The sequence below is a fragment of the Mesoplodon densirostris genome, chromosome 4 (genome assembly GCF_025265405.1).
Source record: "Mesoplodon densirostris isolate mMesDen1 chromosome 4, mMesDen1 primary haplotype, whole genome shotgun sequence".
NCBI classification, from domain to species: domain Eukaryota; kingdom Metazoa; phylum Chordata; class Mammalia; order Artiodactyla; family Ziphiidae; genus Mesoplodon; species Mesoplodon densirostris.
In genome coordinates this window covers 32,576,203-32,602,930 of record NC_082664.1, presented here as the reverse complement: position 1 = coordinate 32,602,930, position 26,728 = coordinate 32,576,203, and the positions used below count along the sequence as shown (strand labels likewise).

The following is a 26,728-nucleotide window of genomic DNA, read 5'->3' as shown; positions in this document are numbered from 1 at the left end:
TGCCCGGGTTTGAGAAGGAGAGTTTCATCTGCCCATGTTGAGGGGGGCAGCTCTTTCCTCCACTTTGCCAAATTAAGGAGTGAGGGCTGCTGTCCTTTTACAGGACTTCGTCCCCCAGGGCTCAGTGACTGTCGAGCAATGGGCACAGTTAAAGTCAAAACTCTGGGTTTTCCCTCTCTGGTCAGCTTTTGCATCCCCAAGCTGCAGAGAGCAGAGCCTGGGTCTCTCTGTGCCTAAATGATTCGGTAGAATAAGTGCTGCCGTCCAAGGGAGAGAAATTGAAGCCTAGAGTACCGAGCGCTAGTGCTGTTGCTGGATACTCAGCGGACACCGAATCAGGGCACTGTGCCTTTAAGAAAGATGAAAGCACATCTCGGGGGTGGAGCCTGGCCCAATTATCCAGGTCCTGGGAAGTTGTTAGGGCCTGCCTTCGTTGAGACCAGGCCTTGGCGGTTCTGGTTTGCAGTTCTGGCAGCCCCGGCCCTGCGTCCCTCCTTCCCTGCTGCCACACGACTGAGCTTTGGCACCGGTGAGCATCCCTCCCACGCACCCACCCACGAGCTCTCTGTGCCGCCGTCTTTCCAAGCCTAGTGTTGACAGCTATCATTTTCAAACTCCTCTTCAGGCCTTCCTTCTTCCTCTCAAGTTCAGGCTCTTCCGTGGTTAAAATCGTCTTCTCTACATTTTCCCTTTCCTACCTGTCAGCCTGTGCTGGTGGGGGGAGCAAAAAGTAAGGAAGAAGGCTGATTTTCTAGGCTGAACTTCAGAGGGTGAAGGTGAGGCCACCCAATCTGCTGGCTGAGCAGGTGTTTTGAATCGTGTGTGTGTGTGTGTGTGTGTGTGTGTTCGTGTGTGTGTGTGTGTGTGTGTGTGTCCTCTGAGCTGGAATCAATGACTCTGGAGAGAGGCTCCAGGTGTCCCATGCCTCCAACCCTTACCTCGTATTCCAGGTACACACAGTAGGTACTCAACAATAATGGGCAAAGATTAAGAAATGCAGAGTAATGGCAGGAGAACTGGTCTGGGAAATTAAGACACTTGGATTCTATCTCCAATTCCACCTGTAGCTTTTTCAAAGCTCCTTAACCTCCCCAGTCATGCACTTTCTATAAAAGAGGCCAATAGTTCCATCCTCACCTCCTCTGGCTACTGTGAGACCAATTAGATGACTGAGGAGATATTTTCTTCCAAGGACCAGAGAACAGAACCAGGTGGGTGGAAGTCACAAGGGGGCAGATTTTAGGTCAAAATCAAGAAGAAATTTCCATTAACCAAAGTGCCTTCTATAGGCCACCTAATCAAGCAGAGAGCCTTCTGTTCTGGGAACCACTCAAGACAGACAGGTGGATCATCTGACTGAAGTCCTGCATGAGGGGTGCTGAACCCTGGGCTGTAAGGTCCCTTTGAAATGCGAGCGGCTACATTTTGGTGGATATCAAAGGGCTTTGGGAAGAATCTACAGTGAGGCTGTAAGTACGTTGGCCGTTCTGCGCATTTCCCAGAAGCCAGGCCAGGTTCAGGGACGGGAGATGGGCCCCAAAAGCCAGGGGAGAGCCAGCTGACCACCTGGGCTCTGGCGTCACAGAGTGACCTTGCCATTGCGGGCAGCACCTGGAGTCCAGAGCTTCTGCGTCTGGCAAGTGCACCGACAGAGAGCACAGGCACTTTCTGCTCAGGTCCCCGCCGTGGGCTGACTCTAGTGGGAACTGGCTCTCAGGACCCCTAGAGCCCAGGCTCCTCTGGCTGGACCGCATGCTCCCAAGGGAGGAGGCCGATGGTGAGACGGGCCCCTCAAGGAGATGCGAGCGCTCAGACAGGGAGGCCAGGTGTCCTCCACCGTGAAATCAGACCCTGCACATCTGGTACAAGCGGGGGCCTCCCCGGGAGTCAAGCCCACCCTTCTTTCCTGGTGGTTCTTAGCTATAAACTCTGATCAAAGGAAAAGTTATCTTTCACATCTTTCAAAGCCTACCCCTCGGCTCCAAGACTAAGAATCAGACCCTCTCCTTCCACTCCCTAATGGTCCTTTTGGGAGGATTCTCTCCCATTCCACAAGAATTGACTCAGGGTGGCTGGACAGACAGCTCCTGCCATCAGCGCCCCTGCAGGAGCCTGGTCCTCTCCTCCCCACCGTACACTTCTCCCCACCGTATGCACCCTCCGGTCTCTGCTGCCCACCCTCCATGCAAGGGAGATTTTCTTCTGTAACTTGGGGAGAATAAAATATTTTGGGTAGGGGAAAGGCCAGAGGAGATAAAGGGGTTATTTGACATCCCTCCTTTTGGCTGGTCCTGTGGGAGCTGGTGTATCGCCCAATGTGGCAGTGGGGCTTAGGTAGGGAGGGCAGAGTTGGAGCTGAAGGAGACCGTTGAGGAAACCTTGAACACAAGTACAGCTGTGCTGGGGCTCAAGAGAAGACGTGCAGCTGGGGGTCAGGGGGCCCTCCCCTCCTCCCCTGCTTGAAGCCCAGCCCGCTCTGGCACCCCGGGGACTAGACATGTTGGGAACATCTGAGACAGCCCCAGGTGTTGATGTGCCCATGGTGGATGCCAGCCAGTGGGGGGGACTGAGCCGGGGAGGAAGCAGAGATGCCAGGCAGCACAGAGAGACATTTGGACCCCTTGGGTGGTAAGAGAGGAGAGAGAAAAAGTGCTGCTCTGAGAAGAAGCTTTGCGGTTAGGGAAGGAGAGTAGCCAGAGTGGAACACGTTTGGTTTAGCTGTTTTCATGTAGGAGAGACAGAAACGTGATTATAGACTGAGGAGGAGGAGCTCACAGAAAAGCCGAAGGTGAATCCTTAGGAGAAAGATAGTTAATGGATCAAAGACACAGCGAGGGCGGGGAAGGGATCCTGAAGGCAGAAGAGATTTTCCTTAAACAGGACAAGGGAGGAGGAAGGCAGGAAAGAGGTAGAGACCCACCGGGTAGCCTTCACCCCACCCCTGAAATGGAAGGGGAAGGTCCCTCACAGCACCCTCTGCAGGCGAGGGGCTCGAGGAAGCAGAAGGTCTGAAGTGGCTGCAGTGGGGCTGGGGAGACGCTGCCCGGGACCTGGGGACCTCAGGGCTTGAAGGTGTGCTGAAGCCACCACAGCCGGCTGTGAGCCTCGGCTGGGAATCCCTAGAGGCGACGACTAGGGGAATGGCCCAAGAGTCCCCAGGAGGGACTGCTGAGTGTAGACATTCACCGCCCGCCTCCCCCCGCCAACCCAGGGAGGGCTGGCCTGAAAACCCCAGGGGCCCACTTCTGGCTCTGTTCCCATGATGCCATAATGATGGGATATTGGGCGAACCTGGAGACTCTTGAGGTTTCCTCTGTCTGGTTGGTGGAGCCAGTGGAAACTCATCGCCTGGCTTAGGAGTTGATGAAGGTGGGGAAAGCTGGCTAAAGACTCACTGTAGCTCTTGGGAAGAGCAGTGTATGTTATTAATGGCACCACCCACTGCCCCGGAGAGCAGATATTGAAGGCAAAGCAAATCCTGCAAGGCCCATCGAATTCTTTCCTTGGGATGCAGTGTCTAGTGGCAAATGATGAAGGATTGGTGCTCAGGATATCGGGAGCCCAGCCTGACTGCCTCAGAAAACTGTGGGACTTTGCTTAGGTCATTGGCCTCCGTTTCCTCATCTTCTTGGGGGTGTATTTGTGGTCACATCATCTGGTGACGGAGCAACTTCATAGGAGTTGGGTCTTAGCAAAGCTGAGAGCAGAGAGTCAAGGGTCAGTCAGGTCCACATCTCTTGTCCCCCCCCCCCGCATCAGCGCAGACATCCCACAGATTTAGGGACAGGATCTGCGTGAACTGGTCCATCCAGGGCCCTCTGTCCCCCACCCCCCCAACCCCCCAACCCTGCTTCCGTCATCAGACACAGGCAGCAGGGGTGGGGAGTCTGTCCGCCCTTTGTCACATGGTCTAGTCGCTGCACCAGCTTCTTTGCTGCCGACCCCGACCTGGCTCTCCAGCCAGCTCCGTGACCAGCACAGCTCGGGCTGTGCTCACCAATTTGGTGTCTGAACCCAGAACACCACCAGAGCAGCCCCAGCTCCCTGGCGGCAGGTGGCTTGTTCTCTGCCCCTGCAGGGATCTGAGATTGATTTAGCCTGTTTCCGTGGCAGCGCTGGTTGCAGTTGCAGCATCTGCTTCCCCACGAGGCTGGGTGAGTCACGGCCGCCCACGCTAACCCGTGGCACAGCACAGTCCTGCCGGGAGCATGGATAAATCAGCAGGAGGTTGCCGGAGTGCTCGGCAGTGCCTGGTGGCTTCCTGCCCTGGGTCTCAGGCCCAGTACAAATAGTGCACTGGGCATAGGGCCATGGACTGGGCTTACCCACCTAGAAAACTGGCAGTCTCTGCCCATGAGAGCTGTTAGATCAACTTTGACTGAATTCAGAGTGGTTTTATCTTGGCTCTTGCCAGTAGCTGCAAGGCCTTATGGGAGAGAAATGCAGGTTTTCAGACTGTAAATCCAGTGCTCTTTTTCACTACCCAACGATCAGCTGTCAAACTTGTCTTTCTCTGGCTACCTCAGCACCCAGGTTCCTTCTGGCTCTCATCCCGGGACCTTCCTTTGTGACACCCATCAGCCCTCCCCTCTGGACAACAGTCCTCAAATTGGATTCTTTCCCAGGCCTTCTCCTCCCTGAAACTTATCTTTTCTTCATCCTTTCCTCTCTACTGAACTGGGTAATCTGGAAAAAAAAAAAAAAAAGAGTTCCTTCCTTCTGTATCATTAAGGCTAATAGCAGGTTATAGGGCTAATTTCAAAGGTATTGCTTTTATCCTTGACTTTGAGAGGCAGAACATCCATCTAAGGCAATGGTTTCTCAAAATATATTCCCTGGGCCAGCATCAGCATCACTGGGGAGCTTGTTAGAAATGCAAATTCTCAGGCCCCACCCCAGAGCCCTGCATCACAAACTCTGGGAATGAGGGTTGACAGTCTGTGTTTGAACAAGTGCTCCAGGTGATTCGAATACACTCCAGAGTTTGAGAACCCCTGGTCTAAGGAAGTGGGTCTGTGGCAGTGGGGACGGAGTGTTTTGGTCCTTACCTCTGGCTCTGGTCACGGCACAGCTGCAAGCATCTCTGTTTTGTGTGAGCCACACTGGGGGGGCTTGGGTAGGCAAAGACCCCAACTGCTCCAACTCTGGGGGCCTGGAGTTTTCCTCCATTACGTCCTTCCTCCAGATTGTTTGCGTCAATGGAAAGAAGCTGGTGTGCTTTTTTCTATGTGGAAAAGGCAGCATTACCTTACCTACCACAGAGAGGGCCTTGCGGGTAAAAGGAAACCCACCTATTGGAAATGAACAATCCAGCCATTGTGTCCGGGGCCTAGGGCCCACAGAGCACATTTCCTAAGAGCTGAGGAATTCCAGCAGAGGGAAAAGGCACTGATAATACTTATTAATCAATGTACATTCCTCTTCCACCTCTCAGTTCTTTTTTTTTAACATTTACTGATCACCTCTGTGCTTGGTCCTAGAAATGGCCCCATGACCCAACTCACAGGAAAGTGAGAGCATCAGTCAGAATAGATCAGTCTATGCCAGGGTGTCAAACGACCTCACTGTCTCAGTGGCTTAACATAACAAAGGCTTCTTTTAATCAATGCTTCTTAGCCAATGAGGGACTGCTCTGCCCTGCTCCACAGAATCTCTCAGGGGCTCAGGGTGATAGAATCCATCATCTTATAGCTGCCTTGGTTACCGCAGCAGGAAAAGAAACAGCTGGAGGGGGTCAGGCACCGCCCACCCACCCCGCCCAGCCAGCCCAAAAAGTGAATCCTGGCACTTCTTCTGGCATTACACTGGGCAGATTTAGTCACAGGGGCCAGGAGGTGTGTGCAGAAAGACAAATGGATACAGTCAGACATTAAAAGCCATCACCACACTGGGGAAGACCCCTCATTTAATCCTCTTTTGTTCTTTAACAAACCTTTACAGCATCAGGCATCAGGCCAGACCCTGGGCATGTGGTGACACCAGGGCTGCTGCCCTGCGCAATCTGAGGGACATCACTCACGCTGTGCTCTGTATGCATCTGCCCCCTGGAGTTTTGTGACGCGGGAGCTCCGCCTCTGTTTTTCTTGGTCTGTTCTATTTTATCATGAATACCCATTTTCCCCAGCAGAAGAAACACTCTCCAAGTGCGGGGATGGTACCTGAGTAGCTCAGCACTATCATCTTAGAGTTTAGCACAGTGCCTGGTGGACTCAGTCAATGCTGGTTAAGTGGATGCTTGAAAATGAATAATTCTTGACTGCGTTTCCCACCAATCCCAGCCTTCAGGGAGCTTATAATCGGCCGAGTCAAGAGCTATACCAACAATTAACTGAAATATCAAAAAAAATCTCATGCCAGAGAGAGCAAAATACATGTCACATAAAAATCTGGGCTACGTGGCTTGGAGCACAGAAAAGCACGGGGTCACTTTGACCCAGGTGGGCTCGAGGAAGCTATCCTTGTTCTGGCGGTGAAGCACTCAGGTCCAAAGAGGTTGGTGGCCCCGTCTGACACGGGGTGAGCTGCAAAGCGGTGGAAGGACCCTGTTGTATCTCTTGGTCTGGTGTTATTTTCTTCTCCCCACACTATTAACTAACAAATCGCTATATTTGCAGAGCAGTTCACAGTTTTCTGACAGCTTTCCTGTGCAGCTAAGACCTAAAATACGCCCAGGCGCCCAGCCTGAGAACTTGGTTAGCTTTTGGTGCTGCGTTCACTTCCCGTAGGGGATGTGGGATGTGTCTTTTGTTGTGAGGCTGGAACGTCTAGTTCTCCCTGCCTGGCTCCACCTCACAGCACTTTCCCCCCACCTGCCCCACTCCCCAGCTGCCCAGGACAGCCTCGCAGAGCAGGTAGCATTTCCAAAAGGCATCTGCAGAGAGGATGGGAAGGCTCCATTTCAGCAGTGATGGACAGAGAGAGGTGGAGGATGCCTACCTTCCCCCGCAGGCAGGAACGCGACCCATTATTTTGAGCTCGCAAGGGAACACAATGACATAAGCTTCCCATCTGGCTCCCCAAACACTTTTGAAACAATTCCATCTCAAGTCCATTAATTTTATGGGGACTCTAAAGACAGGGCAAAGTTAGCGTTTATCATCTGGAATCTCCATCATTCAGGCTTTGTCACTCTGTGTGCTTTTCTCTCTCACCTGCCTTCCTTCCCCTTCTGCAAACCTCTCCCTGACTCAGGCCCAGCTAGGGCTCCATTCAGTCTAACAAACATTTCTTGAGTGCCAGCTCTGTACAAGGCCCGTGCTGGGTGTTGGAGTTTCAAGGACAAGTAGGACAAAGTCAGAACCTCAGGGAGCTTTGCTGTCCGTGGGTTTGGCCCAATCGCGACACCTTCCTAAGATACCTGCTTTCATCCCGTTCCACCTCCTACCCTCTCCCTTTCACAGAACACGTGTCCTCCTTAGATTCTTCTGTGTGCCAAGCAGTGAACTAAGGGTTTGCGTGCATTCTTTCATTTAAGTTTTCACATCAGGCAGATTCTATTATGTCCATTTTCCAGATAAGGACATTAAAGCTTAAGAGGTTATATAAATTGTCCAAGCTCACACAGCTAAGAAAGGGCCCAGCTGGGATCCCTCCCAGGTGGACTGCCTTCAAGACCCACCTTCTTCCTTCTTCCATTGTAGCCACCAAAACTCGGCAGTTGGCTATCTACACTCAGAACAAAAAGAACAAAGAAATATCCAGGGCTTTAGCACTCTCTCTACCACCCCTTCCTTTTGACATTTAGGGGTTTGTTGTTGTTGTTTTTAAGTCTAGTGATTCTTTCTAAGACCAGGGATGGGAGATCATTGTCTCAGATTCCTGGAGTTTTAAAAACTGGATGTTTTAAACATTTCTTCACCCTCTAGAGGGTAGGAGAAACCTTTTCTGACACCACCACTTGAGCACTGTGGTTTGGCCTCTGTCTCAGAAGTCATCTCCAGGAGTCCTGGAAACAGTATGGATGCTGGGCTGTCTTTTCACATCCTTGGAGAGGGGGTTTCAGTGGTCCAAGAAGTGGTTCACACTGTCAGTCTACTGAAAAGCTTCATTCATGACCCTCTTTCATCCTGTGATCCCCTTGGAAGAGCAGGAGATGGCACAGACCCCCATGGAGGTTTCTGAAGGATCCCATCAGGAAAATGGACAGCACTGGAGGGCCGTCTGTTGGTTGTCATGTGATTTGCATGTTGCCTGTAGTTTTCAAGCATTCCCACAAACTAGCCAAATATCTATGGCAGGATCCACAGTATGATTTTGTTATTCTGGTGTTTGAAGCTGTCAAGTCTTGATTTTTGTTTTTAATTGGGGTATAGTTGTTTTACAATGTTGTGTTAGTTTCTACTGCACAGCAAAGTGAATCAGTCATATGTATACATATATCCTCTCTTTTTTGAATTTCCTTCCCATTTAGGTCACTACAGAGCACTAAGTAATGTTCCCTGTGCTATACAGCAGGTTCTCATTAGTTATCTATTTTATACATATTAGTGTATATATGTCAATCCCAGTCTGCCAGTTCATCCCGCCCTCCCTTTCCCCGCTTGGTGTCCATACGTTTGTTCTCTTTGTCTGTGTCTCTGTTTCTGCTATGGAAACAGGTTCATCTGTATCATTTTTCTAGATTCCACATATATGCATTAATATACGATATTTGTTTTTCTCTTTCCAACTTACTGCACTCTGTATAACAGCCTCTTGGTCCATCTACGTCTCTACAAATGACCCAATAGCGTTCCTTTTTATGGCTGAGTAATATTCCATTGTATATATGTACAATATCTTCTTTATCCATTCATCTGTCAGTGGACATTGAGGTTGCTTCCATGACCTGGCTATTGTAAACAGTGCTGCAATGAACATCAGGGTGCATGTGTCTTTTTGAATTATGGTTTTCTCAGGGTATATGCCCAGTAGTGGAATTGCTGGGTCATATGGTAGTTCTATTTTTAGTTTTTTAAGGAACCTCCATACCGTTCTCTGTAGTGGCTGTATGCATTTACATTCCCACCAACAGTGCAAGAGGGTTCCCTTTTCTCCACACCCTCTCCAGCATTTATTGTTTGTAGATTTTTAAAATTATTATTAATTTATTTTATTTTTGGCTGTGTTGGGTCTTTGTTGCTGCGCGTGGGCTCTTCTCTAGTTGCGGAGAGCAGGGACTACTCTTCATTTTAGTATGTGGGCTTCTCATTGCGGTGTCTCTCTTGTTGTGGAACATGGGCTCTAGGCTTGCAGGCTTCAGTAGTTGTGGCACGCAAGCTCACTAGTTGTGGCTCACAGGCTCTAGAGTGCAGGCTCAGTGGTTGTGGCACACGGGCTTAGTTGCTCCGCGGCATGTGGGATCTTCCCAGACCAGGGCTCGAACCCGTGTCCCCTGCATTGGCAGGCAGATTCTTAACCACTGTGCCACCAGGGAAGCCCTGTTTGTAGATTTTTTGATGATGGCCATTCTGACTGGTGTGAGGTGATATGTCATTTGCATTTCTGTAGCAATTAACGATGTTGAGCATCTTTTCATGAGCTTCTTGGCCATCTGTATGTCTTCTTTGGAGAAATGTCTATTTAGGTCTTCTGCCCATTTTTGGATTGGGTTGCTTGTTTTTTTGATATCAAGCTACAAGAGCTGTTTGTATATTTTGGAGATTAATCTCTTGTCCATTGCTTCGTTTGCAAATATTTTCTCCCATTCTGAGGGTTGTCTTTTCGTCTTGTTTATGGTTTCCTTTGCTGTGCAGAAGCTTTTAAGTTTCATTAGGTCCCATTTGTTTCCATTACTCTAGGAGGTGGGTCAAAAAAGATTTCTTTTTCGTACACCCCCTCACCCAGCCACTCCAGCCCATTCAAATTCCCTATGCCTCTGTATGGAGAGGCAAGGAAAGCAGGAAAAATGTAAGAACTCCCTCGATGGTCTTTCGGGGCCACCTGCACCCCCGCCCCCGACAGTTTTGGCGCCAGATGCCTCCAGGATCACTGACTCAGTCTCATATCGCGTCACCCTCACCAAATCCTGCAAAGCCCTCACACTGAGCTCGATCTTGAAAGCAGCCTTGGTTAGGTAGTGATCAAGACTCAGTTAACTGCAGCAGGAAGGGGGCAGACGTGGAGCTGAAAGTATGGCCGCTGGGGATCCAGGAAAAGGCAAGAGGTCGTGTGTTGACATAAGGAAAGTCTCTCAGCAGATAGTGAAGCTGGGGACATAGGTCCGGGTTCAGAATAAGGACCTCTGCCCCAAGAAGTCCAGTCCTAGAAATACCGAGTTACTGGGGCAGGTTACACAAGTGGGGACTCACATGGTGCAGGGTGAAGAACGATAATTAGTTTCAGCAGTCTGGGTGGGGATTTGTTTTCTCATCCTCACTCACTTTTTAGAACTGGGGCTTAATATCCGAGTCACAGAAGCAACAAGAGTAACACAGTGCTGAGTGGCAGGACGTTGAAGTTGAGCTACTGAAATCTCTCCAGCTAAAGGCAGGCATACTGAACACATGTTTTTGTCTGTCCTACTCCTCCCCATCCCCCCCACCCTCTGATAGTACATGATCCACGTCGTTACCTTCCCTGCACGGCTACTACAGAATCATCAGCTATTTTATATGACATACCCCTCCCCCTATGGCCCCAGTTGACTGGTCCAAGGGCAACATCTGACCAGGGTGACTGACCAGGGCCCTTCCCAGAGATGTTTAAACTTGGGACCCAACTCATTGAGACACCTTCTCCGTGGTGACTCTCGCCCACCCTGCCAGTGCTCAGCATGTGTCCCCTCTTTCTTACTTTCTGTTCTGACTTCATATGACACATCTCCTGTAACGGATTCTCTATCCATTGACCAGCGCGTTCTCCAAATGGTTAACGTGCCATTGGAAATCTGATGTTCCTGCTTCTTTTCCACGTATGCCTTGCTCTAAAGCCAAAAATCAAGAATGATTTAGTCATTTTCTTCATTGGCTCTCACACAGCTTCTTTCAGGGCAGTCAAAAGATTCTGACTTCATTTTGAAGTCAAAGGATTCCTTTCAACACTACAGCTCTCTGTGCAACCTCCGGAATCTTTCCTGGTATTCAGAGCTTCTGAGTGGCCCTTTTTATACTGGATACCTGAGTCAAACCTTAGCTAATTTCAGTTAAACTCCTCAAGCTGAGAGTTAGGTGAACTTAGTAAGCTGTCTTTTTAAAGAAACAGACTGATTCTGATATAGTATCATATTTAGTTATTTTTGTGCTATGCACTTATTTCATCTAGTAGATTGTAAACTTTTGGAGGAGACTTAAGTGTTAAATACCTTTGTATCCCTTGGCTCACAACCATACACTTATTAAATATTCAATAAATACAAGTTTAATACATAAATGAAACATTCAATCACATTCCTTATGTTAAATATAAAATTAGTGCTTTAAGTATCATTAATCAAATAGATAATCCCACTGGGATACATTTTAAGGTATACTGTTATATATTAGAGTGGTTTTATTTATTTATTTATTATTAAAGTATACTTGATTTACAATGTTGTGTTAGTTTCTGGTGTACAGGAAAGTCATTCAGTTATACATACATATATACATATTCTTTTTCATATTCTTTTCCATTATGGTCTATTACAGGATATTGAATATAGTTCCCTGTGCTATACAGTAGGACCTTGTTGTTTATCTGTTTTATATATAATAGTTTGTATCTGCTAATCCTAAACTCCTAATTTATCCCTCTCTTACCCCCTTTCCCCTTTAGTAACCATAAGTTTGTTTTCTATGTCTGTGAGTGTGTTTCTATTTCGTAACTAAGATCATTTGTGTCATATTTTAGATTCAACATGTAAGTGATATATGGTATTTGTCTTTTTCTTTCTGACTTATTTTACTTAGTATGATAATCTCTAGGTCCATCTGTGTTGCTGCAAATGGCATTATTTCATTATTTTTTATGGCTGAGTAATATTCCTTTGTATATGTTTACCACATCTTCTTTATCCATTTATCTGTCGATGGACACTTAAGTTGTCTCCATGTCTTGGCTATTGTAAGTAGTGCTGTTATGAACATTGGAGTGCATATATCTTTTTGAATTAGAGTTTTATCTGGATATATGCCCAGGAGTGGGATTGCCGGATCATATGGCTAACTAATTAGTTTTTTGAGGAACGTCCGTACTTTTTTCCACAGTGGCTGCACCAATTTATATTCTTACCAACAGTGTAGTAGAGTTCCCTTTTCTCCACACCATCCCCAGCATTTGTTATTTGTAGACTTTTTAATGATGGCCATTCGGACTGGTGTGAGATAGTACCTCATTGTAGTTTTGATGTGCATTTTAGAGTGGTTTTATAATAGACCCCGATGTTAATAAAATTGGGCTAAACTAACTGACACTTTCCTTTTGCATACGGCACACCCAACTGCTAAGAGACCGGTTTCCAAATATGTGTCCTATATAAGGAAGATCTCCTGCCTTCCCCATCAAAAACTGTTTAACTCTTGGATGGAATAGGAAAATCTCACTGGCAGAGCACAAATGGAAGCTGTTCAAAGGAGTTGGTGGTGGTGGTGGTGGGGGGGGGGTCACCTTGAGCTGTCAGTGAGTATTTGTTCTGCCTGCCATGGGCCAGAGCTCAGTTAGAAGGGACTTAGGAGAGCCCTCTCCCCGCCCCAATCCAGAAAGCAGGGATCATGGCATCCCTGACAGATGCACAAGGAAAGCCCATTAGAAGTGGGCACAGAAAGGTCCTACCCGGTGGCGGGTCTGATAGCTCACAAGTGGAGACAGAGCAACCCCATGGAGAGAAGCAGTAGCTCCAGGGGCCCCCCAAAGCCTGGGACACAGGCTTGCCCCAGCTGCCCGTTTTCTTGCTGCACCCAGACTCCCACACATGGCGGGCCAGGTCTCTGGTGTGAAGTCCTCATGAGGCCCCAGATTTTCTGTGTATTGAGGGAAGGCAGTCCACTCTCAGAGGAGTACAGATATAAGAGCACAGAAATTTCTACCACCTTGTAGCCAGGAGAGGAAATTAGAAGGCCCAGGGCAGAGCAGAAATGTGTTATCAAGTTACACCTTGACTCTGCTTCTCAGCTGATGAGCTGGGTGAAGTGCACACACACATACAGATGAACATATAGGATTCCGGTGGCTCAGTGGAAGCACAGAGGTGGAGAGAGAACCCCTGCTCCCAGTTGCCTCTCCAGGTCCCAGCTGTTCCCAAATATCCTGCATTAGAATAGGTCAGACGGCTGAAGACATCAGTTGTTCTGGCCTGCCCGGTGTCCATTCCACCCTGTCTGACAATGGCACCTTGATTTTCCTTTGGACGTCCACCCTTCCCCTCCCCCACCCGAGTCCTTGTGACCTCATACTCCTGCTCTAGAAGTGGACACCTGCTCCCATCCTGTGGCCAAACAGTGGCCATCCCCCTGGCCATGGTGATGATTTAGGAGAAGGGCATGAGACCCAAGCCCAACCAGTCAGCCCAGGGTAGATGACTGGAATAGGAGAAAGAGGCACCCTTTCCCCATGGGGCAAGCCCAGGGATTCTGGGTGGGGTGGGGAGGAGAGGGGTGTTGTGTGGGGTGTTGGTGCCTGAGAATAGAACCAACATGGGGAGGTCAAAGGGAGCAGCACAACCCTTATTCAACAGATTCCCAAGCCAAGAAATTCCCTGTTCTTAAGCCAGATTGAGTCAGCTCTTAATGCAACCAAGAGTCCCTTTGGTGAATACAACTGCCAGTGGTCCCGGCAATTAGAAAAGGGAACAAAGGGAGGGACCATCACTGAGGTGCCAACCTGGAAGGCCTCCACTTCTGGGCCTTTTCCATTTTCACCCCTGAGAGGGTTTCACACAGAGACAATACTCCTTGAGAGGCCGCCTGCAAATCCCAACAACCGGAGGGCCCTCGGCTCCCTCCCCACTTCCCACCCTCTGTGTCATTGTTGAGGGAGGGGTGGGTTTCTTGTGTGTGCACTTTACCTGCAGAGCCATTTTTGGACCTTGTTTTCTATAGACCAGAAAATTGCTGAAATTAGGAAACATTTGAAGTGGCTCTTCATCAAGCCCAGAAGAGATTTCTGCAGTTGCTATATTTAAAAGCCCAGCAGCAGGTTGTTTGGGCTTATGTCGTGCTGTTATGTAATAAACATAATGTTAAGCTTTGGAAGACTTGAACACTGGTTGGGAAGGAGGAAAACAGTAGCCTCACAATGATGTGTGCCCTGCAGATGCTTTGTAGAGGTTGGGGAGAAGATAATATTGTTTCTGCGTTAAATAGTGTTAAAATAAAAATGTGTACACAGCAGATTTGAATTACTGTGTAAATTCCCAAAGGAAACAGTAGGGGGAAAATAAGAAAGAAGAAGAAAGAAAGGAGGTTGTGTGTTAATATAAGGGAAAATGTAATCAACAACCAAACAGAAGCTGGTTTTAGTAAGATAAAGGGACTCAAGAGATGTGGGCTGATCTCCTGTAGAAAGGAGATTGTATTGCTTTTCTAGGCTGTGTAACAAATTGCCATAAACTTAGTAGCTGAAAACAGGATGAATTTATTATAACAGCATTCTGTAGATCAGAGGTCTAGTCATGGTGTGGCTGGGTTCTCTGCTCACGGTTTCATGACATGAAATCAAGATGTCAGCCAGCCTGGGGCCTCATCTGAAGTATGGGGTCCTCTTCCAAGCTCACACAGCTTTAGGCAGAATTTAGTTACTTTTGGTTGTAGGACTGAGGGTCCCCTTTACTTTTTGGCTGTCGCTGGGAATTGCTCTCAGCTCTTAGAAGCCTCCTACGTTTCCTTACCATGTGATCCCCTCCATAGGCCCTCTTACGACATAGCTCTTAGCTCCCTCAAGGCCCCAGGAAAATCCCTCTCACATTTCCAGTCTCTCTGTCTTCTTCCATCTCTGACCGCTAGACCCTCTTTAAAGAGCTCACCTGTTTAAATCAGGTGCACTCACCTCAAGGAAGATTACATGAGTATGCACACTAGGGGGTGAGAATCTTGGGAGCCATCTTAGAATTCTGTCTACCTCAGTGATCAAACTTTCGTACAGAAGCAGGGATCCAAAATACGTAATCTTAATACACTACTGATACGGGCTAAATGTTTATGTCCCACCAAAATTGATATGTTGAAGCCTTAACCCCCAATGTGATGATGTTCAGAGGGGAAGCCTTTGGGAGGTGATTAGGTTTATTTGAGGTCATGAGGGTGGGGGTCTCACAATGGGATTGGTGTCCTTATAAGAAGAGGAAGAGAGACCACAGCCCTCTGTCTCTGCCATGTGAGGATATAGTGAGAAGGCAGCTGTCTGCAAGCCAGAACGAGGCCCGCACTGAGACCTGAACTAGCTGGCACCTTCATCTTGACTTCCAGCCTCCAGAACTGTGAGAAATAGATGTCAGCCTGTGGTATTTTGTTATAGCAGCCCAAGCTGACTAAGATGACTACAACACCAAAGGTCCCATTCATCTACCTTCACACGAGCCTTCTGGAAAACAGGGTGTTCAAAGGCTGTGAAAGCATTCAGTATCTAGAGTTTTCCAATGACTGTCCTTCTTTACCTCATTTGTTTGTGCCTTTATTCATTCAATGACTGAGCTCCTATTCTCCCCTTGGCACTGTGCTTGACCCCAGGGCCATGTCTAGAGTGAGATTAGTGAGACACCTGGGGACAGGTAAGATGTAAGGGGTGCCCATTTGCACAACCCTGAGAATGACTGCCCCCTGAGATTTTGCACACTAGCTTCAGAAGGGCACAAAATTTCTCCTAAAAAGCATAGTTGAGTACAACTAAAAACTGACCCCTTCTGACCTTTGATGAGTCCATAAATAAAGGTGTAGAGTCATTTATAGCACTATTAAGATGAAATCTGACCCTAGTATAAACTCGGTGCTTCATTTCATTGAATCATAACTCTGATGAAACCTCCGCCACCAGGTGCTCCACCAAAATGTTTGTGCAGTTTGCTCACATCCCGGGGAGAAACCCATGTGTCCCAGGAGCATCCTCATATCCCCTTCACCTCTTGCTCAAGTCTTCTCTCTTATTGGCCATTTCAGTGCCAGCTGGGTTGCCTGTTGGGAGATTTACATGAATTTCTTTCTTTCTCCTTACTTCCATCCACAATACAGAGCTGAGCCACTCATCAAAATCTGACTTGCCATCCTGTACGTTGCCCAGAATTTCTCTCATCTGACTGAGAAGCCCCTGGCTCTGTTCTGAGTGCCCTGGGGGCCTTGCCGGTCCTCGGGTGCAAAGGCAGCTGAACCCTGTGACCTCAGCCCTGAAGCAGAGCCTGGGAAAGGAGACCACCCCCAACGCCTCTTCCTCGGGAGCTTTCAGGCTCTTTGGTGAACCGTCCTCTACTCACTGTTCTCTGCTCCCCTGTTGGGTGGGAAGATGAGCCCCACATGGTTACAGTCTCGGGGCTGAGAGCCGTGCCACGTCCTTGTTTAGGTTAAATTTCCTTAAGAAACCAAGAACAGCCCTGAGTTAGATTTCCTAGGGTATTTCTCTGTGCTGAGTGCTTCAGCGGGAAGAAAGTTAAACAGAGTACTGAGCTGATGGCAAATACATGGGACTGATTCCCCAACCTCAGCCATGGAAGGGACTTGAGGGGTTGCACCTTGGGACCTCTCGTGCTGCCACAACCCAGATCTGCGTCTTCTAGAATTCTTTGCACAACAGCAAAGGACTGTTGCTGTCGTGAGGACTTTCTTTACTCCCACCCTCATGCCCTGAGCAAGGCAGATGTTTACTTGCAGCACTAGAAGAAGGAGGGGGTGAGGGCAGAGATGGGAGGAATACTAACCATAGCTAACCTAAGTCAGATCACCAGGCTGGCCGCTAGCCAGGCTCTGCATCGCCCTCTGCAGATAGCATAGGCAAAAAGCTGGGTCTTTGCGCCCTGCTCTCTAGGTTAAAGTTCTGTTTCAAGGCTGTCACTCCCCCTTTGATGCTATTATTAATCATCCCTTTGCAGAGGAGGTGACTTGTTTAGACAACAGAAGGAACTTGACATGGACCCTTACCTAGGGGTTCTCAGAACTGAAGGAGGTTCATTAATTTCTCTCCACCTCAGTTTCTTCATTCAAAAAAGTAGTCATAATTATGCAGGATTTTTTTTTATTAAAAATAATATATACCTGGCACAATGCTTGGAACTGCTACCCCCTTAAGAAAAGGTTGCTACTGTTATTACCGTTATCCCTGCCTCAGGGTATGTGTTATTGATCTGGGCTGTGAGTTTGAGAGCTAAGATTGTGTGCATGGCTGAAGGCAATGACAGTGCCTGACACAGAGGATGTGTGCAATCAATGAATAAGCCTGGAATTTGAGCATGGAACATCAGCCCCACCAGGAAATAAGAGTCTACATGCAATTACCTGCTCTATTTCCTGGGTTGGTAGTTCTCAAATTCTTTGTGTTCTGGACACATCTGATGAGACTGATACATTCAGACAGCTGTGAGTCAGCAGTAATTGCCACTCAATCCCTGCTATGGAAGAACGAAGTCTCCCAATATCTATGAAAGCAACCACTGTGGTCCCACCATGTATTTGGATGCCCTTTGTCATTGTGGTTGGGGGGTAGTATGTTTACTGCCCTGACCTCCCCAACTAACGTACACAAGAAGAATTCTCACATATCCACTTAACCACTGTATTTCTTGGCCACTGGTTTGATAAAACACACCTTTTACCTTTTCCCAGCATTTCAGGTTGTAGCCATGGTATGTTGGCCTGCAGGTCTCAGGCAGGCACTTCAATTGCCCTTGGAATTCCAGGATTTAGCTTTGCAGTCTCTATTTGTCAACAATCTCAAAGGTCCTTGACATATAGTCATTTGTAATTTTGCAAAGATGTCAATTTTTAGAAATTAGTTTATTATGGACTTCCCTGGTGGCAGAGTGGTTAAGAATCCACCTGCCAATGCAGGAGACATGGGTTTGAGCCCTGCTCTGGGCAGATCCCACATGCTGTGGAGCAACTAATTCTGTGCACCACAACTACAGAACCTGCGAGCCACAACTACTGAACCCACATGCCACAGCTACTGAAGCCCACGTGCCTAGAGCCCATGCTCCACACCAAGAGAAGCCACTGCAATGAGAAGCCCACGCACCACAACGAAGAGTAGCCCCAGCTCACCGCAACTAGAGAAAGCCCACTCACAGCAACAAAAACCCAATGCAGCCAAAAATGAATAAATAATGTTAAAATAATTAAAATATTTAAAAAATTAGTTTATTATACAAGTAATATATGAGTGTATATATATATATATATTGCAAAATGCTTATATAGTTGAGAAGTACACAAAGAAAACGTGTAGAAGTCTTCCTTTATTTGTATCAGTCAGAGTAGGCCACGTTATACTGCAGTAACAAACACCCCCAAAATCTCAGTGGCTTATAGCAACAAATGTTTATTTCTTGTTCACACTACATGTTTATCACGAGTTGGCTACAAGCTCTGCTTATTGCCTTTTTCACACCAGAACCAAAGCTGATGGAAAAACCTAGCCTCTATCTGGAACACTGTCAATCTGGCAGAAAGAAAAAGACAAGACAAATGAGGCCCTGACTTCTACAACCTAGCACAAAAGTGATCAACATTTCTTTTTTGGCCAAAGCAAGTCACATGGCCATTCCCAAGGTCAACGGTGTGGGGATATATCCTACGGAGAGGAGCACAGCTGGGAAAGAAACTGGAAAGTTTGGTGAACAAGAAGACATCTCCCACTGCCTCCTCCTAGGACAACTTCCCTCCCAGAGGTAACTGCTCTCAGCACTTCAGTCCCCTTTCTTATGTACTTGCCTAAGTGTGTGTGTGTGTGTGTGTATGAATGAATATATATATGCACATAAATGTAGAATATTCACATGTTCTGCAGGTTGCTCTGTTCATTTAATCTACCTCAGAGACCTTTTCATATCAATATATATAAGCCTACCCCACTCCTTCTAACAACTATATGACATTTCATGCCATAATATATTTAAATTCTTGGTGTACTTTTGGATCTTTTCAAAATATTTTTCTATTACAAATAGTGTTGTGATATTTATCCTTATGCACATGTCTGTGCACATGTGTATTTCTGAATAATAGGTTTCTGGAAATTAATTGTTAAAGTAGAGCACGTGTGCATTACCATTTCTAATAGATACCACCAATTTGCCTGGAAAAATACCTCATCAGTGTACACAGACATCAGCAATATGCCTGATTTCCCAAATCCTCAACAACTCTTAATATTATTAAACTTTTTCTTTTTGTTGATCTGATAAGTTTTTTAAATGGCTGTTCATTGTTTTAATGCATATAGCACATTTTCTTGTTTGTTGGTGAGATCGAGTGTCGTTTGTATTTATTGGCTAATTTCACAGTTTTTTCTTTTGTGAGTTGTCTGTTTGCCTTCTTCACCCATTCTCTAGTGGTTGTTTATTCTTTCCCATTTGAATATGTAGAATTATAGTTTTTTTCAATATTAATCCTTTGTACTACTGCTTGTGAATATGAGTATCTTTCATTTACCATCAGGAACCTTCCTAAAGGCCAGACACAGAGTGAAAATATTAACCAGTAGCCCCTTTTTTGCTAATCCATCACTACCAACCAGTTTCCTAGAACAAAGAGAAAGTCAGTAAACGTAACAAATTACTTAGTATATCAGATGTAGAAAACATTGCTTCCTGTTGACCACACAGTGACTCTGACTTGTAACAGGCATTTGCATGTGTGCAGCCGCACGGCCTCTCAGCACCGTCAACATCTGACTCACATCCCTTTGTTGACATTCTGCCCTCTTCAAAACATCTGCATATGATTTTGAAATTCCTTCAGTTATATTTGGAAAGTAACTAAAGAATTCCTGCCCCCTCCACCATAAATATACTACTTTGTTTAAAATGTTATATTGAGTTTGGGAGATGTACAAATAAAGTTTTCTATATAAATCTAGGCCCTAAACATGTTACATTGGAGAGGTATGTATGCTTTATGAAATCTGAGTGTTGATAAAGAGGGATTCTACTGAGAAAAGATTGCTAGGGAGGCAGCTTGTGAGTTGTATCTCTGTTTGCTTCCAGTTTGGCCATTTAGTTTTTAATTTTGTTTTTGGCTTTTTTTCCCCAACTTTATTGAGATATAATTGGCATATAACATTGTGTAGGTTTATGATGTACAGTGTGATGATTCAATATGTAATATATTGAAAAATGTTCATCACAGTCCATCACCTCATGAAAATATCTTATGTGTGTATGTGTGTGGTAAGAACATTTAAGATCTACTCTCTTGGCAGCTTTCCAGTGTACAATACAGTATTGTTACCTATAGTCACCATGCTGTACATGAGGTCCACGGAACTTATTCATCTTGTAACTGGAGTTTGTACCCTTTGATCAACATCTCCCCACATCCACGTTTGCCCCTGGCAATCACCATCCCACTGTTTCTATGAGTTTGGCTTTTTAAGATCCTACATATAAGTGAGATCATCCAGTATTTGTCTTTCTCTGTCTGACTTATTTCACTTAGCATAATGCCCCCAAGGTCCCCCCATGTTTTCACAAATGGCAGGATTTCCTTCTTTTTTATGGCTGAAGAATATATATATATATATATACACCATATTTTTTTATGCATTCATCCCTCAAACAAGCTTAGGTTATTTCCAAGTCTTAGCTCTTGTGAGTAATGCTGCAGTGACTATGGGAGTGTGGATATCTCTTGGAGATAGTAATTTCATTTCACTTAAATATATACCCAGAAGTGGAATTGCTGGATTATAGGATAGTTCTAGTTTTAATGTTTTGGGGAAACTTCATACTGTTTTCCACTGTGGCTGTGCCATTTTTTTTCATTTTGTTCATGGCATGTTTTTAGTCACACAGTTTGCCATTTTCATGTAATCAAACCTCAGTTCTTTTTATTTAATATTTCTGGATTTGAAGTCTTGCTTTAAGAAGGCTTTTCCTAACTCAGGATTTCTTTTTGAAATTATCCTATATATACAGATATTTTTAAGTTGTTAGTTTTGTTTTTTGTTTGGCTCTTTAATCATAAGGAATTAATTATTGGATAAGATGTGAGGTGGGGTAGAGAAGTCTAGGCTACCTTTTCTCTGCCCTGAAGCAGGTAGCATATCAACCCAATACCATTTATTGGGTATTTCTTTCTTTCTCCAACTGGTTTGAAATGTACCATGAATTAAATTCTCAGCATTAAAAAAAAGGTATTCTGTATCTTAAGGCATCAGATTTTATGGTGGAGCTGGTGTACAGGTGTGCAAATCTCAGGGAGCATGAGGTTAACTACAGCATCCATGGATCAACACAGGCATTCCCTGCACATTGTAATTATTCTCACAAACGTAAAAACTTTCTTATGTGTGACAAGCGATTCTGATAGCCAGACAACTGCTAATGATGCATGTCAAGGTGTTACTGACTTGGGTCCTTGGACTCTTTAATCAATAGAAATTGATAACAGGCCAGACTAGGAATTCAGGCAAGGCTTTATTGGGAGTGAAGACAGGTAACAGGTTCCCCTGCTTGCTCTCCGAGGATGGCGGGCTGGTTCCTTAAATGGGGTGAGTGTAGGGGCGGATCTGTGGGTCAAGCTGGAGGGGTGGCTTAAGTGATCTGCCCACCCCCTTGGTGGTGCTGTGTGCAGGGATCATGGGCAGTGCCCTGCTTTTGCTGCCCACACCTAAGAAATGGCAGTTGGTTTGTGGCTTTTTTGTATCTTATTGCTCATAACTTGTCCCAACTGCACATGCATGCAGTTATTTTTAGTCCCTTATAGTTTCTTTGTGTTCTGTTGCTGCAGGAGACATTAGTCCAGGTGCAAGCACTCCGGTAAAGGGTCCCAGGTGCCAGGTCCCAGCCGATCTCAAAGGGATCTAAGAAAGTGAAAGACCATTACAAATAACTAGAGTCCTGTAGTAATAGAATTATTAAAGTTTTTAAGGGGTTGTTTTAATTTCTCAGTTATCCTTTAATATGTTTTACGCAGGGCCTGTTTGGGTTTGATGGTGTTCAAGAATTCAAGGATTCAATAGTTCTGGGCTGAGTCCCTGGACACATTCAGGTTCTACTGTGCCATGAGCTTTCCTGGTTCTGGAGATTCTCCTGAAACTGGTACCACCTTGGGGGCGGGAGCGGGTGAGACTTTTCCAAGCGTTTCCATCCCACATGTTGTGTGAGAGAGAAGGCTGCCTTCTGTGAGTCCATTTCTCACCACCAGTGGCTCCTCATCCCATGGCGATCTGAGTGGCCCTTCTCCACACCTCAGAAATGCCTCATGCTGGTCTAGTCAGAGGAGTTTAAAGGTGCTGGTTGTGGGGGGGGGTACAGGAGTGCAGGTAGTATTCAGAGGATGGTTGACATCATACGGCAGATGCTTTGAGCCTACTGTGACCCAGGGGGTGGACTTAGATAATTAGCAGATGAGTTGACAGTTGCCTAAAGAAAGAGAACAGAGTGCAGTAGGAAAGGGGAGTGGGTCAGAGGTCCATCTCCTCTCTTTCTCTCCTCTCCCCCCACCACATGCCCCACTGGCTCCTTTGTGTCCCCAGACAAACAGTTTCATCTACACCCTGATGGAAGATTAGATGATAACTTAAAACAAGAGGGGCTTCCTGGGCTGAGGAGACAACACGGAAAGCTTCATGAAGAATTTGGAGAATGCCACAGCAGCTAAAGGAGTTGCTGGCTGCCAGTCTGGGCCAGGGATCTCCTGGCCCTGGGCTGCCTCCCAGCCAGCCAGAAGGTGTCTTCTCATGTCTTTAGAGGGCTTCACCCCTGGAGCCCAAGCCCACTGTGCCCCAGCCAGAGTTTCTCAAACTCTTCCAACTCAGCCACCCCTTGAGGCTGGAAGCCTCAACCCAGGACTCAGGAGAGGATGAGGCATAGCCAGTCCCACTCCAGGCAAATGCGATTTCTCTGCCGTCTCCACCTTTATCTCTAACACGGAAGCAAGTTTGTGTTCTACATCATGTGTCTATGCTCGTTTTGATATAAAAGTTGTGTTTGCAATTTCATGCCTAACCTCCCCTCTCCCCTTTCCATCAGGTCCCAGTATAAAATCTAGTGCTGCTCTGTATTTCATGGGGTTCATTACAGTTGTAATTATGTTTGCCCATCATGTATTTGCTGTCTTTCCCACTGGAGTGTAAGCTCCAGGAGGGTAGTGGCCATGCCTGTCTGGCTCAGTGCATTCTCAGCGGCTGGCCAGTGCCTGTCTGTGGCCTTCAGCCTTGGTAGTTAGAGCCTTCTTACAAATAGAGACCTGTAGGTCAAGAGTCTGTTCCTCCTTTCACCAGAAGAAAGGCCTGATAACTCACAAAGGGGTTATTGTTCTCAAAGGGTCCAGGTGAGAGGAGCCATCCGTCATTGCTGGGCCCCAGCCCTATCACCATTCCTGGCCCCCTCCCAATGAAAGGGAGACAATGACATCATCTCAGAATATATACAAAGAACAGCCTTTCTGTAAATCTCTCTATGGAGAATTACTTTAAGCTCATTCCTACTGTATTAGGTGCATAATATCATAACTCACAGTTTCCCAGATTTAGTTCAAGGGCATAGAGGATTTGGTTAGGTATAAGATTTTTAGAAATTTTCTTGTCCAAGAAGAATTTAAAGCATGTCTTGCTGATGGTACGAAATCAACTCAATTTGGGAGAGGAGCTGATTTTTCAAATAATTATAAATCATACCAACCTCCCTCACCTATGGGTCTAGTTCTCCCATCTCTTACATGCATTTTCTGTGACAAGCCTTATCGTTACCATTCTTGATATCCACAGAGCACTATTCAAAAGATTTATTGGTTAAAAAATGCAAATTCCATAAAACAGCAAAGTGCTGGCTCCAAGTTTCATGTAAAGGTGTGCTTAAACAAATGAGCCCACGTTTGAAGACAATGCTAAAGAAAAGTAGTAAGAAATCTGAATTGTGGGATAGTTATTTTTACCATAATTCCTTACATTTATTGAATATAGTGTCAGATACTAAACTGAGTTCTTTGCATGAATTGGCTTGTTTAATTCTCACAGAGACCATTTGATACAGGGGGAATTTTATTCCCATTTCATAGATGAGGAAACTGTTACTTGGGAGGGAGTACGTAACTTTCCCAAGATCAGGCCTAGTGGGGAACTGGGCCAGAGCTCTGGTGCTGATTTATACCGTTCTGTGGTCCATTCTCTTACCACTGGACGTGCACACGTGTTACCGAATCAGGTCTGGCTGCTCGCCGCTCGAAAATCAATACCCAAGAAAGATATGTTGGTAGAAAGGAAAGTTGCTTTTAATCAGAACGCTCTCAGTCTGGGGAGACGGTGGACTCAGTGTCCTCGAAAAGCATCTCCGAAGATGCTGCTCGGTCATGAAAGTTTTTAAAGGGAAAAAGGGAAGTAATCTCCATTAATCGTTGAGATAGGGGATCAGAGTCATTTCCATTCCCCACTGCATGCAGGCTTGTCGACTTCTTGTGATTTTTCTTTCTATGCTATCTTGTTCACACAGTTTGTTCGCAGGATTACTGAAGGGGAAACTAGGGAAGAGATCTGGTCATCTGATAATTACTTATTCTTCATTTCTATTTCTCTGATCTACAGAAAGAACCAACAAATTAGGCAAGGTATTGGATGATCAAAAGATTAGAAAGAGGTGCTAGGGCCTGAGGTGGGTGGAGCATGGGGGTGCCTGGTTTAAGCTTAGTGGCAAGACAAAAGGGTGCCTCCTGCAAAGAGCTCTTCCCTGCCAAAAGCTGCTTACACAAGCAGTAGACATCTGTGAAAAAGAAAGAAACTTTCACCACTTTAAGTGCTGGTTAGCTTGTGTTGCTCAATTCAGGGCCTTACAGATTTGTTTCAATGAACAAATTCATAATGGTCCTTTGTAAGTGGCTCATTGGTTCATTCATTTTTTTAGGTGATGGAAAATCTGTTAAATGTTGCCTCTCCCCCCCAACCTCATTACAATCTCACAAAAACAATTTTCATAAGTGAGTTTGGCCCATTTCTAAATTGCTTCATGATCCAAATTTCTGTTTGACCAGCCATCAAACAGGAAGTCCTGACTAGTGGTGCACTTTTGAACAATGTGTTGACATTTAAAGTCCCTGTTTGGGCTTCCCTGGTGGTGCAGTGGTTGAGAGTCCGCCTGCCGATGCAGGGGACACGGGTTCGTGCCCCGGTCTGGGAAGATCCCACATGCCGCGGAGCGGCTGGGCCCGTGAGCCATGGCCGCTGAGCCTGCGCGTCCAGAGCCTGTGCTCCGCAATGGGAGAGGCCACAACAGTCAGAGGCCCGCGTACCGAAAAACAAACAAACAAACAAAAAATAAAATAAATAAATAAAGTCCCTGTTTGAGTTCCTGCTCCAGGCATTATCTCATTGCATGCATTATCTCATTTTATTCTTACAGTCACCCTCTTGGTCCCATTTTTCAGACCAGGAAACTGAGGCTCAGAGTGGATGAGCCCCAGGTCACACAGCTAGTGGACTAAGGATCTAGGTTAATCGCAGGGTTGACATCACAGTCTGAGCTTTTAACCCCTATTCTTTAGTACCTTTTCAGTGAGTGCCAGGGAGTCTGGAGATAGAGGTTGTGGTAGTTCAGGAAGATTCCATGGAGGAAGTGGAAGATGAGTTGGATTTTGAAGATTGCATTGGAAATATGAGAATTGCATTGGGGACGGAGTCAGGCAGAAAAACAAACAGAGCAGGCTCCCTTGCTTCTGTAGAGAAGGTGAATTAGACCATTTTGTGGTTGACATTGCCAGTTAATTTTCAATTCAACACCTGCCTTGCCATTTGAACTTAATCTTATTGTAGCAGATCTCTTTGCATGCCTTTTGTTTGTGCAGATTTTACACACGGGGGTTTTTAAGTCAATCAGTGTGCTGAAAGGAATTATTTTTGTGTGCATAAAAATAATTGGCCCAATTCCTCTGTGAACCAACAAGTAAAACCTATCTAATTCCTGTCTTAGAGGTAAAGAGTGATGCAGTATAGGAAGAAAAGCCTCTACCTACCTACCTCTCTTCTGTTTCTAGTCCATTCCATGATTTCCAGGAAAATGAATTTATACTGTTTGAAGGAAAGGCTGAGATCAGCATAACTAGCCTGAATTTAGCATACAGACAGTGTCCTTGACAGTCATGCTCAATATGCATAAGTGTGCAAGGTATTCCAATAGCAGAGAGGGAACCAGCCAAGAAAGAGATTTGAACTTTAATTTCCCACACATGACATCAAGATATACCACTGTCCTTTTCTTAAATTGTCTTGTACCATCCCACCATGAGAGTGTCTCATATAAAATATTCTTTCTCAAATATCCGGATTTTGTTTCCAAGTCATTTAATTTTCCCCAGGTTGTTGACTCTGTGTCCTTGTCTTTAAATCATCTACTTCTTTCACCATTTCTATCTTTCTTATCTTTTTTGCAGAAAGTAATTTTTCCAAAGACATATTTCAATGCATAGAAGGGGGAAATTACTTCACTTTTATTTAGCATCTCCCGAAACTTTCTTTGTTTCAGGGAAAGCTGGCATCAAGTGACTTTCTCCTCTGTATATCTGAGCAACGCAGTTTCTCCATCTCTGTATAAAGGTAAGCACCACTGGTGGCAGCCATCTAGCCATTGTTGGCTGGGATCAAACCTACTCTCAGCTCCAGCAGATAGCCCTGATTGGTCTAGGCTACTGGAAGTCCAATTGTC

At 46.0% G+C, this 26,728-nt stretch overlaps 1 long non-coding RNA gene across 1 annotated transcript; it reads left to right on the top strand.

The window, feature by feature from the left end:
* The first annotated feature begins 440 nt into the window (after nt 1-440).
* Nucleotides 441-26,623, top strand: LOC132487954 (uncharacterized). Its single transcript, XR_009531716.1, has 3 exons — nt 441-529; nt 18,487-18,763; nt 26,549-26,623. It is a non-coding gene; the product is annotated as an uncharacterized LOC132487954 (long non-coding RNA).
* Nucleotides 26,624-26,728: the final 105 nt, after the last annotated feature.